The sequence below is a fragment of the Halichoeres trimaculatus genome, unplaced genomic scaffold (genome assembly GCF_033239565.1).
Source record: "Halichoeres trimaculatus isolate MK-OKI-2021-1 unplaced genomic scaffold, fHalTri1.1 fHalTri1_scaffold_19, whole genome shotgun sequence".
NCBI classification, from domain to species: Eukaryota; Metazoa; Chordata; class Actinopteri; order Labriformes; family Labridae; genus Halichoeres; species Halichoeres trimaculatus.
In genome coordinates this window covers 16,630,648-16,643,527 of record NW_027437197.1, presented here as the reverse complement: position 1 = coordinate 16,643,527, position 12,880 = coordinate 16,630,648, and the positions used below count along the sequence as shown (strand labels likewise).

General features: G+C 39.2%; 1 long non-coding RNA gene across 1 annotated transcript; it reads right to left on the bottom strand.

Moving 5' to 3' along the window:
* Nucleotides 1-3,393: 3,393 nt before the first annotated feature.
* Nucleotides 3,394-4,258, bottom strand: LOC141807986 (uncharacterized). The gene is made up of 3 exons (XR_012599882.1): nucleotides 4,157-4,258; nucleotides 3,974-4,067; nucleotides 3,394-3,626 (listed from the first exon to the last, which is right to left on the bottom strand). It is a non-coding gene; the product is annotated as an uncharacterized LOC141807986 (long non-coding RNA).
* Between the last annotated feature and the right edge of the window lie 8,622 nt (nucleotides 4,259-12,880).

The following is a 12,880-nucleotide window of genomic DNA, read 5'->3' as shown; positions in this document are numbered from 1 at the left end:
TGAAAATAATGAAAATTATTTATTTTGAACGATAATTTTGATACATTTACTGATACACTGTACCTTTATACACCCTGACAAGCTGAAATGCCAAAAATAAAACTTTGGAACACAATGAGAAGAACAAAACACAAGGCAAACACTGGGTCACAAAAATAAAATAAAGGAAAATGAAACAATACTACACTAAAGTGATGAAAATAGAAAGGGATGATTTTGATGGAGGGAAAATTGCATCACATTATATCTATGAAAAAGGCAAGCAGAAAAGTCTTAATTTTTTTTACGAATGCAAAACTGTTTAAATTCACAGGGCTTTATAGTATCAAGCTGCATCATCTTTCTTGTTTCTCATTCGGTTTTAATCTGAGCTCCATGCCTGTCAATTACTGAACGATGACCTGCCAAGTTTTGGTCCTTTATCCTGAATACTGCACAGCTCTGGGGATGAGAAGGACACACCTAAAGAGACAGAGATTGGAAATAATCCATGAATGAAATGAAGTGGGATTTAGGATTTCAAAGCAAATTAATTTGAATGAAGATGAATTTTTCTGACCTCTCCTTCTGACTGAACTTGATACTGGACAAAAGTCAGGGTGCTGTCACAGGTGAAGTCCTCGGTTTGAGTCCTGATGTTGCTTTTTCTGCAGGGGTAAGATGAAAATAACAATGTTGAATTTGTTCCTCACATAAATTAAAAATATCTGTATACTTTGGGTGTACAGTACAGTATGCCTTGATCACCCTTTGAGTTTAATAACGTTTATAAGCAGTTTTTTCATTTTCTGTCCCCTTATCCTCCTACACTAGCTCTCACCCAGTGCTTTGTCGCCCTCTGCCTCTCACTTTGCTCCACTTCCACATTAAAAACCTAGAGAAAGCATTTTAACCCTTGTCTCAGAACAAAGCAAGTTCTCACTGAACAAGAGTAAAACAGACCAAGGAATGTGAATTTTACAGCATCTTTCACATACAGAGCAAAAATAAAATTAGTGACTAACATGCATAAGCAGGTGGTTGGAGCAATACTAAAAAGGGGGAATCCAGTCACAGATTTTCTCATTTCCCTTCGGGGATCAATAAAGTATTTCTGATTCTGATAAGTTGTGAATACCCCTCTTCTGTACCCTTTTTGTTGAGCACCACGGTTTTAAAAGCAGACAACGAGATATGAGTAACTCTGTACTTAAATATTCTTTGGCATCTGGAACTGAAAACTACACTGAACAAAATAAAGGGAAAGAAAAATAAATTTACATAAAAGGCTTAGGTCTCAAAGAGAATTACTCACCTGCAGAAACAAACAGCTGCAATGATGCAACACAGAAACACTCCACTCACCACTATGACTACAAGTGGTAAAAGATACAAAAGTAACATCTCTTCTGCGGAGAAACAGATGAATAAATGACCTTTTGTTGAAGTGAAATAGAGTCCTGAAAAAGTGATAAGCTGAGCTTTATGCTCTTCCTACCTTTGGGTTTCTCAGATACAGTTAGATTCCACTTTGAACTGGCAACACCACATCCAGTTACATTGCATGTGTAGAGTCCTTCATCGTCACCTTGAACATTAGAAATGATCAGCTTAACAGGCGAGTTAGTGTCCAGTCTCAGTGTGCCAGAGGTAAAGTTTGAGGGAGTTTGTTCTGGTAAGACTGAAGCAAGAGTAATTCTTTCTTTGGTCCAATGAATTAGAGGTGTATAAGCCTCAGATTTGTTGCACTCAAGCGAGGTAGACTCTCCCCTGTAGACCAGCTCATTCTTAAAGACAACTGGGTGATGTCCTTAGTATTAAAGAAAGCAATGAGTACAAATACACATTTCCAGTTTACCTGGAAATGTGTATGTCTTACCAGTCAGAATATGATTCATCAACAATTAAAATCCTCACTCTACCTGCAAAGACTTTGAACGGTGCAGCGGCTCAGCAAAACATGGCGACCATCGAACAGAGAAGAAGAGAGTGATGGTTAACCATCAGCCTTTTAAATCTGCAATGAACGAGACATAAGAAGAGGGAGTGGTTTAGTTTTTGTTCGAGGTGCAGTAATAAGTGTTACTTTAGTCAAACAAAAGTTTAAGTAAAACCTAAATCTAAAAATTAATTCTAATTAGCATTGAGGGTTTCAAGCTTTGTAGCTGTAAATGGTAAATATTATTTAACTTATTATTTTGGACTGTAATAAAAATCAACCTACATGGGCGATGTTGGACCTTGGGAAGGCACTTCTGCAGCACTTGACCACAGAGTGTGACCAGAGGATGTGAAAACTTCTCAAAGTTCTGAGAAGTGAAATGTAGTCACAGCAGTAAGAGAAGCAGTTTTAGCTGTTTAGGCTCAAGTTGAAGTTTTGCTTCTCTCTGAGCGTCTAATTTTAGTTGAATTGAAAGGAATGTTTTTGTTGTGGTGTGATGAGGATTTCAAGTCAAGTTAGAGTTTGCTTTTTGCAATGAGCCCCATTTGAGTTTGAATATAGTTTTTGTGAGTGGGAGTCGGGTTTCATGTTGAGCTGGAGTCGAGTCAAAGTGTTTTACAGTGATGATGGAGCCTGATCCAGACTGAAGATGGACTTGAGTCCAGGTTGAGTTAGGTTAGAGTCTAAATGTAAGAAAGTGAGAGAAAGTGAGTTTTTTTAAAGTTACAAAGAGTTTGGGTTAGTTAAAAGTCTGTTTTCAAAATACCAGTGTTACTGGCAGTACATACTATGCAGTTAGTGAAAAGGAGCACAAGCTGCAGTCTGCCAAAAATACCCGGATGTCCAGATAATTCTGGGAAAATTCTTGTGTTGATCTTTTTCTGTTTATGGTGGTTGGCACTCCGTTTTAGATGCAATACCACTACTACTGCAATGAGGTACCATAACAACAAAAACTTAGTCATAACAGGGGTGAAACCTTTCTCACAGGTTAGGCTACTGTTCATTTCTATATAAACAATGTAAGTCTATACAGAACACGTGTGTTTTTTTTTCAAACTGTAAGTTGACAGTGGCCTAAACTGAAGCTGAAGTGAATCACAAAACAGATAGAGAAGAACAGCCGTACTACATTCAGTTAAACAGGGTTTAAGCTGGAGCTGGATATGAATAAAGTCAGAATTTGTCTGAGTTGACTTGAAGTGAAGTCTGTGTTCAGATGTTGAGTCTGTTTTGAGTCAAAGTTGAGTTAGAGTTCAGTTTGAGTTGGAGTTTGTCTAAAGATGAGATGCAGTGAAGTTAGAATCAGGAGCAGCTGGTGTTGATGGGTTTTTTTTTAATGCAGGACAAAAAGGAAGTTTTCAACACAGCATACCAATAAAAAATATACAAGAAAATACAAGAAAATAAATAAAACAGAGAATTCCCTTCCAGCTTACTCTTCCTCTGACTGACTGTGTGCGTGTGAGCTGATGTCCATCATTATTGATCTCTGTATCATTCGCTGTGTCCACGTCACCTGTTAATCCTTCATGTAAAAGTCCTCTCCGCTCAGTAGGCGTCATAGATCGAATTGAGCCTCTCCATGTACTGACTCCTCCGATTTCTATTCGCCCTCCTTTCTGAGCTGTTCTGCTCTTGAGAGTCCTGCATGTCTGAGGAAGAAAGGACCAGGTTTGGGTTTTGTGTCTTGGTCCTCCGTTTCCTGCAGAAATGAAGCAGTTACAGTGATTACTCTGGATTACTAAAATGTGCTGCAGAAGACATTTCCAGGTTAGTTAGGTATTTTCATCATTCTACTGTTTAGCTTATTTTTAACTGCACTCACTGTAAAGTTGCTCATTTTAACTTTGCATATAAGACAGAGATGAATTTCATGATTAGAAACCTCTTTTATTGAGCACCAGAGTTTTAAAAGCAGACAACTAGATATGAGTAGCTCTATACTTAAATACTCTTTGGCTCCTGGAACTGAAAACTACACTAAACAAAATAAAGGGAAAGAAAAATGAATTTACATAAAAGGCTTAGGTCTCAAAGAGAATCACTCACCTGCAGAAACAAATAGCTGCAATGATGCAACACAGAAACACTCCAGTCACCGATGAGACTACAAGTGGTAAAAAATACCGAAGTGAAGTCTCTTCTGCAGAGAAACAGATGAATAAATGACCTTTGGTTGAAGTGAACCAGAGCTCTGAAAAAGTGATTAGCTCAGCTTTGTGCTCTTCGTACCTTTGGGTTTCTCAGATACAGTTAGATTCCACTCTATACTGACAATGCCACCAAGTCCAGTTACTTCACACGTGTAGAGTCCTGCATCGTCATCCTGAGCATTAGAAATGATTAACTTTATAGGTGAGTTAGTGTCCAGTTTCAGCCTGCCAAAAAAGTTTGAAGGAGTCTGATTTAGTCCATTTGGAGTAAGAATAATTCTGTCTTTGGTCCAGTGAATTACAGTTATATCAGCCTCAGATTTGTTGCACTCAAGCGTGACAGACTCTCCCCTGTAGACCAGCTTGTTCTTGAAGACATCTGGATGATGTACTTAAAATGAATGAAAAGTCAGTCAATTCTACACATTTCTCAAGTTAATTCCTGGAAAGAATCATGCAAAACAAGCACAGATCTTTACTCTACCTGCAAAGACTCCACACCTCCATACAAACATGAGCAGAGCCGCTTGGTTTAGGAGCAACATGATGACCAGTTGACAGAGACAGACTGTCTGTCTGTTGGTACCATCAGCCTTTGAATGTCATCGTAAAGGGAGGCGCAGAGAAGAGGAAGTGGTTTGTTGCCTTTTAGCTGCTTGAGCTCGGTGTGACATCGTCTTAACACGATGAATGGAGAAAAGATAAAATAGTCACACAAGTTATAATTCTAATATCTAATTTTACTTTATCATGCTGAAGTATGAAGGCCCCATGCATGCATTTGTGCAACCTCCACTTCAGGGAAATGTGTCTGTTGCTACACATGGTGTGACTTCAGATTCTGAACAACAGTTTCTTACATTTAGACATTAAAGAGGAACTTAAATCACACTGCCCTGACTGTGGTTAATCTTTTTTTATGTACCTTGCAAACAAATACACAAACATTCTGCATGGAAATAATAAGATTCCCCACTTCAAAGACATAATATACATGTTTTTACATTTTTTTCAGAGGCCATCTGTTATAAAGTAAGGTTATATTCTAATAAATTAACATTTTTTAAAGTTTTTATTTGTCTTAATAATTGTTTACACCTTGTTTATTTAGATTATAAAAGAGTTAAATGCAGAGACACTCTCCAAAATGAAGAACCTTCTCCTCTATTTCTTCACATGTGGATGTTGAGTGTTCTCATGAAGGGAAGTGACAACACGCTTTAACTGTAGGGGCAGAGACCTCAAGTTGATGCCTGCAGAAATCTCTGGTTACTGATACCAGATTCATTTTGTAAAAGACAAAAGACACATCAAATTTCCTGTTTATGCTTCAAAAAAAAAAAAAAAAGAAAGAAAAAAAGAAAAGTAGAAGAAAACCTGCTTCTGCTTTGTTTTACAAGTAAAGTTCTTGTGCAGAAATGTTAAAAGACAAAGTGATTCAAACAGCTTAATATTTAAACAATCAAGGAATATAACTCAAAGTTTCATAGCGTTAGATTTGCATATAAAACATTGATTCTAAAATATGATTTAGCTCACAATATGACCTGTCTACACAGAAAAACTTTGACACACATTGATGCATCGCATTTCCTTTATTTCTACTCACACTTGCTAAATTTCCCTGAAAGTGTGGAGAAAAAAACAGAAACAGGAAATTCACACTTTTAAAGGTGACAAACTGGCAGACAGGTTGGGGGGAGTGTGAACCTGAAGATTTTTCCTGTCTCTGTATGAAGCTTAAGTACACCTCAGACATGTCACTCTCGGACTTTCTTTTTTTTTTATTATTCCTGAGCTCAGAATCCATTATCATGCTCTGCAGAGATGTGAGTCTGAAGGAAAGTATAAGGGCAGGTGGTACATCCATAAGCCTTGTTATGTATGAGGAGAAGGAAGCAGTAATTGTGTTGAATAATGATGAATAGCTGTGAAGACTTCAAAGAAAGGAGTGTTTTAATCCTACAGCTCACCAGCAGAGGATGCTGCAGTCTCCTGTTTTCCCAAAACCACAAATTGGGGAGCAGGAATCACCCTTCACATCCCTGAAGAAGCAGAGAGAGCCTGAAACTTTGAGGATGTTTGCTGAATTTGTGCTTCATTTTCAGGGTGATTCAACTTAAAGGACCTGTAGGATACTTGTGTATCAATTCAAAGGTTGAAAGACAAACAGAGTTATTTGTTACTTCTGTTCAGTTCTGTGCTTTCTTTGTGTTGCTTTGACTTCCTGTCTTATTTTGAAATTGTTTTGCTTCATTCCTGTCTTATACATTTGACAGTTATCACTCTCTTGTGTTTTCGTTCCTGCTTCTGGTTGAATCTTTAGTGTTTCCTGTTGTATTTTGTAGTTATTGTTTGCGGTTAACTTTAACTTCCTGCTCTTTGTGGTTCCCTCCAGTTTGACTGAAGCCTTGTGAGTTTCACCTGTGTCAGTCCACCTAAATCTGTGCGTTTGTAGTTTCTGTGTTTACTGCTAACTTTGTCCAATCTTTATGCCTTTCTTTGATGTTCTTTGTAAGTGCTATGGACTTTTCTTTCTTTTCTTTCTTTTTTTTTTAGTTTAAACAATTATATATAAACATTTTGTGAAAATGATCTGGACCTTTGGTCCAGATCTGCTGGACCAAAGTCCAGCAGATCTTACTGACATATTCAATGAACATGAAGATAACATATGAATTCTCTGTTTGATGGCTCTAAGTAGTTTCTGCAAAAGAGTGGAACATTTCAGGTAAATTTCCAGAGACTTCCCATGGGAAGTTTAGCTTGGTAAATTTGAAACCATTCTAAATCTTTACAAAACCCCCCCTCAAACACTTTATGTAGCCCTGGTGGGGCCTTTAATGATCCTGTGCTGTGGGCATCACGCATGAGGGGAGTAAGGTCTCAATAGCCCTGCAGTCAGCAAAGTGCTGCTATATGGCCAAGGACAAGCAAAAACATTTTATGCCTGTCTCCTACACCAAATCGCAGTTTAGTGTCACTAAAAATTACTTTTTCTGATAAACTCGGGCCAAAGTGAAGATTTTGGAAAAACTATGATTTCATGTATACGCTGAGGGAAAGAGTTTTTGGTTTTCAAACGTCACAGCAGACTAATTCTGATTGGCTGGTACAGGTTTCACATCTGAAAAACACAAACCTCAAGCTGCACTTATTGGCAGATTTTCTGGGTTACGTGTGGACATAAGTATTATTAAAAATGCTTTAGGGGGGACATTTTTTACGTTTTTGAATATACCCAGCTACATGTATACGAGTCCTTAGTGAACTTGCATTAAATGAAATTCTTAAGGCCAAACCTATGCAAAAATATATGTATCCAAGGTATATTTACTGTATGTTCCCTAATCATAAGTTCCCAGTTGACTCCCATAAGTTCCAGTGAAAAGTTTCTGACTTCCCTGAATTTTGCAACCCTATTTCTCACCTGTCCTTAAACTGTGTCCTGATACCAGATGATGAATGGTCAGTTTTCCGCAGTGTTACATGCTGCGTGAACATCAGTAAACTCTGCTTCAGACCAAGGACAATGTTCTTCATTAGGGGGCAATGTGGGGGAGAGGATCATGGTTGTTGTTATGGCAGGATCAGAATCTGGATTTTATCAGGATTGTTTTTTAAGACAATTTTGACCTGCAAACAACATTTGAGACCTAAGTATTTCTTATCCTGCATTCTGAATTATATTTCTGCAAAATTTCAAAACTTTAATCTAGTCCTGTGTCCTCTGGTGTTAAACTCTTACATTTTCACATCATAAAAAATACATTCACCATCATCAGCTATAGGAGTTGTTGAGTTTCTACAGAATGTACAGAGCTGCAGCTTTATACAAATAACCCACACAGCCCAGATAGATACACTTGTTTTCTTTGTGCACATGACAGAAATGAAAATGTTCACGTAATTTAGACCAGGATTCATGTCAGTGACATTATTGATACATTATAAGACGGAAGCTGGGGGCCACAAACAGAGTTCAAGCGTTGATCTTTCTGAAGATTAACAAGAAGTCTGCCACAAACAGCTCTGTTAATTTATTTAGGTGAAAACAGCAACCATACTTCCAATCTGTCACGTATCTGTGGTTGCTCTTTATGTTAAGTGTGAACGTCAGATATATGTGATGCAACACCTTTCTGTTTTTGCATAAAAAACCTGTTAGAGGTGTTAGTTTGCAATCAGATTATGTGTTTATGTATCCTTGCATGCTCTAAAAGGGTTTCTTCTTTTGACCTGGAGCCGGGGTAACGAGTGAGGCGTTCAGTGATAGCAGCCAGCAGGCGCCCTTGGCCAGATTCACTTGAGACCAAGTGAGAAAACACCAACTAACAAGCTAGAAAAAAAACTGTGGTTTTCAACAATAATGAGTAAAGCCCTGTAGTATTAGCTGGTTTGTTTCCATTAAGGCGAGAAATCTCCAAACACATCTAAACTCTGCTTTAAGTAGGGGTAATTAGCTGTTTTGTTTGCATGCAGCATCTTTCTTATCCTCCACTCAGTGTTTACAGCAGGATTGTTGTAAAGCTTGAGCGATATTGTGGACATTGGAGTGAAACCTTACTTTGATCATGTTATGAGAGCCTGCGAGGCCCTCCCGCGCACAAACACATGCGACAGGAAGCCTCAGACCTTAACCGCTCTCTAACACTCACACAGAGTGCATTTCTATTCAGAGCCCTCGAGGTGCAGAAACACACTCTCACACACTACGGCTGTGCTTGAAACACACAGCTTCAGCATGCCTCAGAGAAAGAGATAATAGAAAAATCATGATTAAAGAAAAGTCCAGCAACAAAGAGAAACTAATTGAGTGTGTGCGGTGCATAGGAGTGTATTTTATTGCCCCTGTGTGAGTGTGAGTGGGATTCAGTGTGACTGGGTTCATCTTTGACCCTTTAGGCACTGATGGATGTTGGTGAATATTTGAGATGCCTCTCAGAGAGCCTCCGGCAGAACACAGAGGGACATGAGAAGAGCTAATACCTCTGTTCTCCATCCTGAATACTGTATGATTGGTCCACATGTATGCGAACAGACTGTGAATTTAAATCAGCTGTAGCAGAGAGCCATCTCCAAGGCTGATGACTCGGACGGTGCATTGTTGGATGCTGCACCAACAAAAGAGATTGTCTGATTAGGTATTCATCGTCCCCCGGCTGCACGGTGAAAGTAAATCTGCTGTGTCCTTCTCAGAGAAGATCTTTAATATCCCACACATGTCTGTGTTTATGTGGCTGTGTGCAGGCAAAGGAAGGATGAGAGATGAACTGGTGGCAAAAAGGAGGAAGTAGATGAAAGCATAACTGGTCCATGAGGTTCTGATTTCTAAGTCGAGAAGTGGTTTGTTTTTTTTTCTAATCGTTCACACATTTGTAACAGGAAAAAAGCGGTCAGAATTTGAGTCAGGTGTTCAGAAACAGGTTGATCTATTGTTCGTTGGATCAAAGCTTTACAATAAAAAGTGTTTTGTGGTAACCCTGTTTCACAGAATGAACTGTGTTGTAGAAACATCGCACCACAGAGGGGGCTTTGCAAGCTGTGATGCATGTATGGTTGGGCATGGCTGCTGCTTCTGCAAAGTGTTAACCAAAACCACAGTTTTTATGGCACTACCAATTTTACCATAACTCTGATTCCTTTTTCCATCACAAGTGCTCCTTTGCTATTATTTGTCTGTATTTCACATTAGTTTTCCTTGTTTTGTCAGCAATCCTATTTTATTTAACCTATTTAAAAACCCTCTAGATCTCTTTTGCAAGAGTGACCTGGCTAAGAGGTCAGCCGTTAGCTCCCCCCTGAGAAGAGCCTCCTCAGCTGGAGTCCCTGCAGACCCAAGCAGTGCAACCTGTGCATTGATGCAACACTGCTGCATCTTGTCTGCAGCAGTGTTGCAAAAAGATGTATCAAAACATGTTGAAGCAAGTTTTTTATGGTTTAAGCCCACGTGACCACTAAGTAAATTTGATGGGAAATACTTCTAAGATGTGGTGCTTCGCTGTGGAGTAATTTCTGCAATGCAATATTATGTTTTGCCAGCTGAAGCTTCATAATCTTTGTTATGTAGTCTCCTCCGTGACAGTTAGATTATTGTTTACCTCAGAAGTGGCATTGAGAGACCCAAAGCTTATCTGTAAAACCCCTCGGAGCGCTGGTGCTCCAATTTTACTTCTGATTTCTAAAATACTATAATTTCTCTAATTAGGCAAGCAAAATAAAAAAAAAAACTCCATCAGCTTCTCATAGAAGAAAAGACACGTTTTACAGGAATATCTATGGTATTTTCTCACTGCTAAGGAATATGCAGCGTTTTAATCACAGGCAATGGGTGAGACTTGGGTGATGAAGGGTCAAAGGCTCGCTGTGTTATGTCTCTTCAGTCATGGTTAGTTTGCACTTTTTGCTTCAGTCTTGCCCACTTTTGTTTTGTAGTGTCACATCCCTCATCTCGTTTTAGGAAACTTCTCATCCCACCTTCATGTTTTCCCAACATTGTGGTTGTGTGAAAGTCTGCAGCCCAGTATCACTGTCCATATTTGTTGACTTTGTGGCCCTTCCCTGCAAAGTCCATGAGGGCTCTTGCGCTGACTGTTTGAGCCCTCTGTGCACCCTTTCTATAAGTGTCTGCAGTCTCGAATTTAGAGCAATGTGATGTGAACCTCTGGGTGCCCTGGGAACTGGGAAATTTCAACAGGACCACAAACAAGAATCAGGGAAAATGCAACCAATGTTAATGCTTCAGATATAAGTCTGCCTTCCTTCAAGAATAAATATTTAAAACAACCTTAATCTTCTTAAACTCATACAACTTTACTCATGTATGTGCAGTTTAATTATTATATTAAGACTTTCAATATAGCCTTTTTCTTTTTTCTTTTTGTGGTCACAAACCCATCCATCGATGAATCTCAACCACTTATCTTGTTCAGGTTTGCAGGTGGCTGCAGCCTATCCCAGCTGTCATTGGGCAGGGTACACCCGGGACTGGTCGCCAGTCAATCGCAGGGCTGACAGAGACAGAGAGACAACCATTCACGCACCCACTCACACCTAGGGATAATTTAGAATGCTCATTTAACCTGATGAGCATGTTTTGGGACTGTGGGAGGAAGCCGGTGTACTAGGAGAGAACTCATGCATGCATGGAGAGAACATGCCAACTCCACACGGAAAGGCCCACTGGCCAAGCTGGGAACCTAACCGGTGACCTTCTTGCTGTGAGGCTGCAGCGTAAGTCGTTGCGCCACTGTGCAGTCCCTGGTCTCAAACTGTTTTGACCAATAGGAATATATTGCTAAAAAATTTCAGTAATTTTAAATGAAACAATAATCCTTGATGCTGCTACATGTTGACATGCAGACTATGTGAGAAATGGCAAAGTGTTGTCCCTTTTGCTTGTACTGTTTTGAGCCCTTGCAGACTCAACTGCTTTCCAAGTGGTGTCACTTAAGTCCATAAGGCTCAGAGTTCAGGGTTCAGGGGGGACACTGAGATCCAACCTGTCCCTCTTTGTCTTGTGATGGATCATTGTGCCAGTCCTTTGATCCACGTGTCCTGTTTTTCTCAGTTTGTCTCTTTTCTGTTTGTTCTCAGGCTCCAGTAGATACTATAAATTTTAGTTTCTTCTTTGTCAATCATTTTTTCCTCCCAGTTTTGCTGTGAGCTTTAGTTGACCCTTTTCTCTAGTTCCTCCAGCGTGGCTGAGATGTAATGTTTATTTTCTAATTTCTAAGCCTTTTCTCTTTTTCTTTTTGACTCAAGTCGAGCTTTTGGAGTCCTTTGTACCAATCTTTGTCAAGCTGTTTCCAAAAGTGATTGTTTGTGCATGATCAGTCACACAACACAAGAGTGAGTATGCATCTGCTACAGTGGCACCCTGCTGTTTGTTTCAAATCATTATAATCAATCAATCAGGATCTGAGATCTTATCTGTTTTCTGTAATTTCTATCTTCTCAAACTAGAGCTCCTATGATGCCCAACATTAAGTGTCAAAGATTTGGGGTGTTAACTTGTAGAGGCTGATGTAACCTTAAAGCCACTATAAGGGCTTTCTTTCAGTCTGAAATCAACAGTAAAGCTCCTTTATGACCTGAGAAATATGCAGATGTATTTTAAACACATTTTGAGAAGTAAATGTTTAAAACTCAGGAGTATTGATATCAAGCTTCTGGGGTTGTACTTGAAACATCTTTCCTGGTACCTCAGGATGTAACTTGGAAAACAAGCAGCAAAGTTTAGTCTTCTTTTCAACATGTAAAAATGAATTTGCCCCTGTTGTATTGTTGACTTGATGCATGTTTTTTTAGAACCCCCCTTGGGAAGTACACACACAAAAGAGAAACAATCTTTTCCCCCTGTTCCTTTCACAAAGCTTCCTGCATGGCAGCAAAACCAGCAGGCAAACAAAGGTCTCTGAATACGTAAAACAATATGAAATTATATCTGTGTTTGAATTAAACATGCTGGGAAAATAACATGCATGAGATTATTTTCAGAACATAGCACTACAAGTCAGCATGTTTCCCTTCTTTGTATTCAGCACCAGAAAATGAAACACCAGAACACGTGCTCACACATGTACACACTCAAAAACACACACGCTCGAAGAAAAAAGCCCTGAGGTGTCAAATAATCACAGCATCTATTTAAACAGGTAGCCTTGCTCAGAGGGGATGGAGTTATATATAATTGATGTCTTGCAGCGTGGAGAATTCATTCATCCTCTCCTTTCTGTGCTGGAGTCAGTGCACTGCTGTGTTCAATGCCTCCCAAATACTATTTTTTTTATCTGAGTGTACG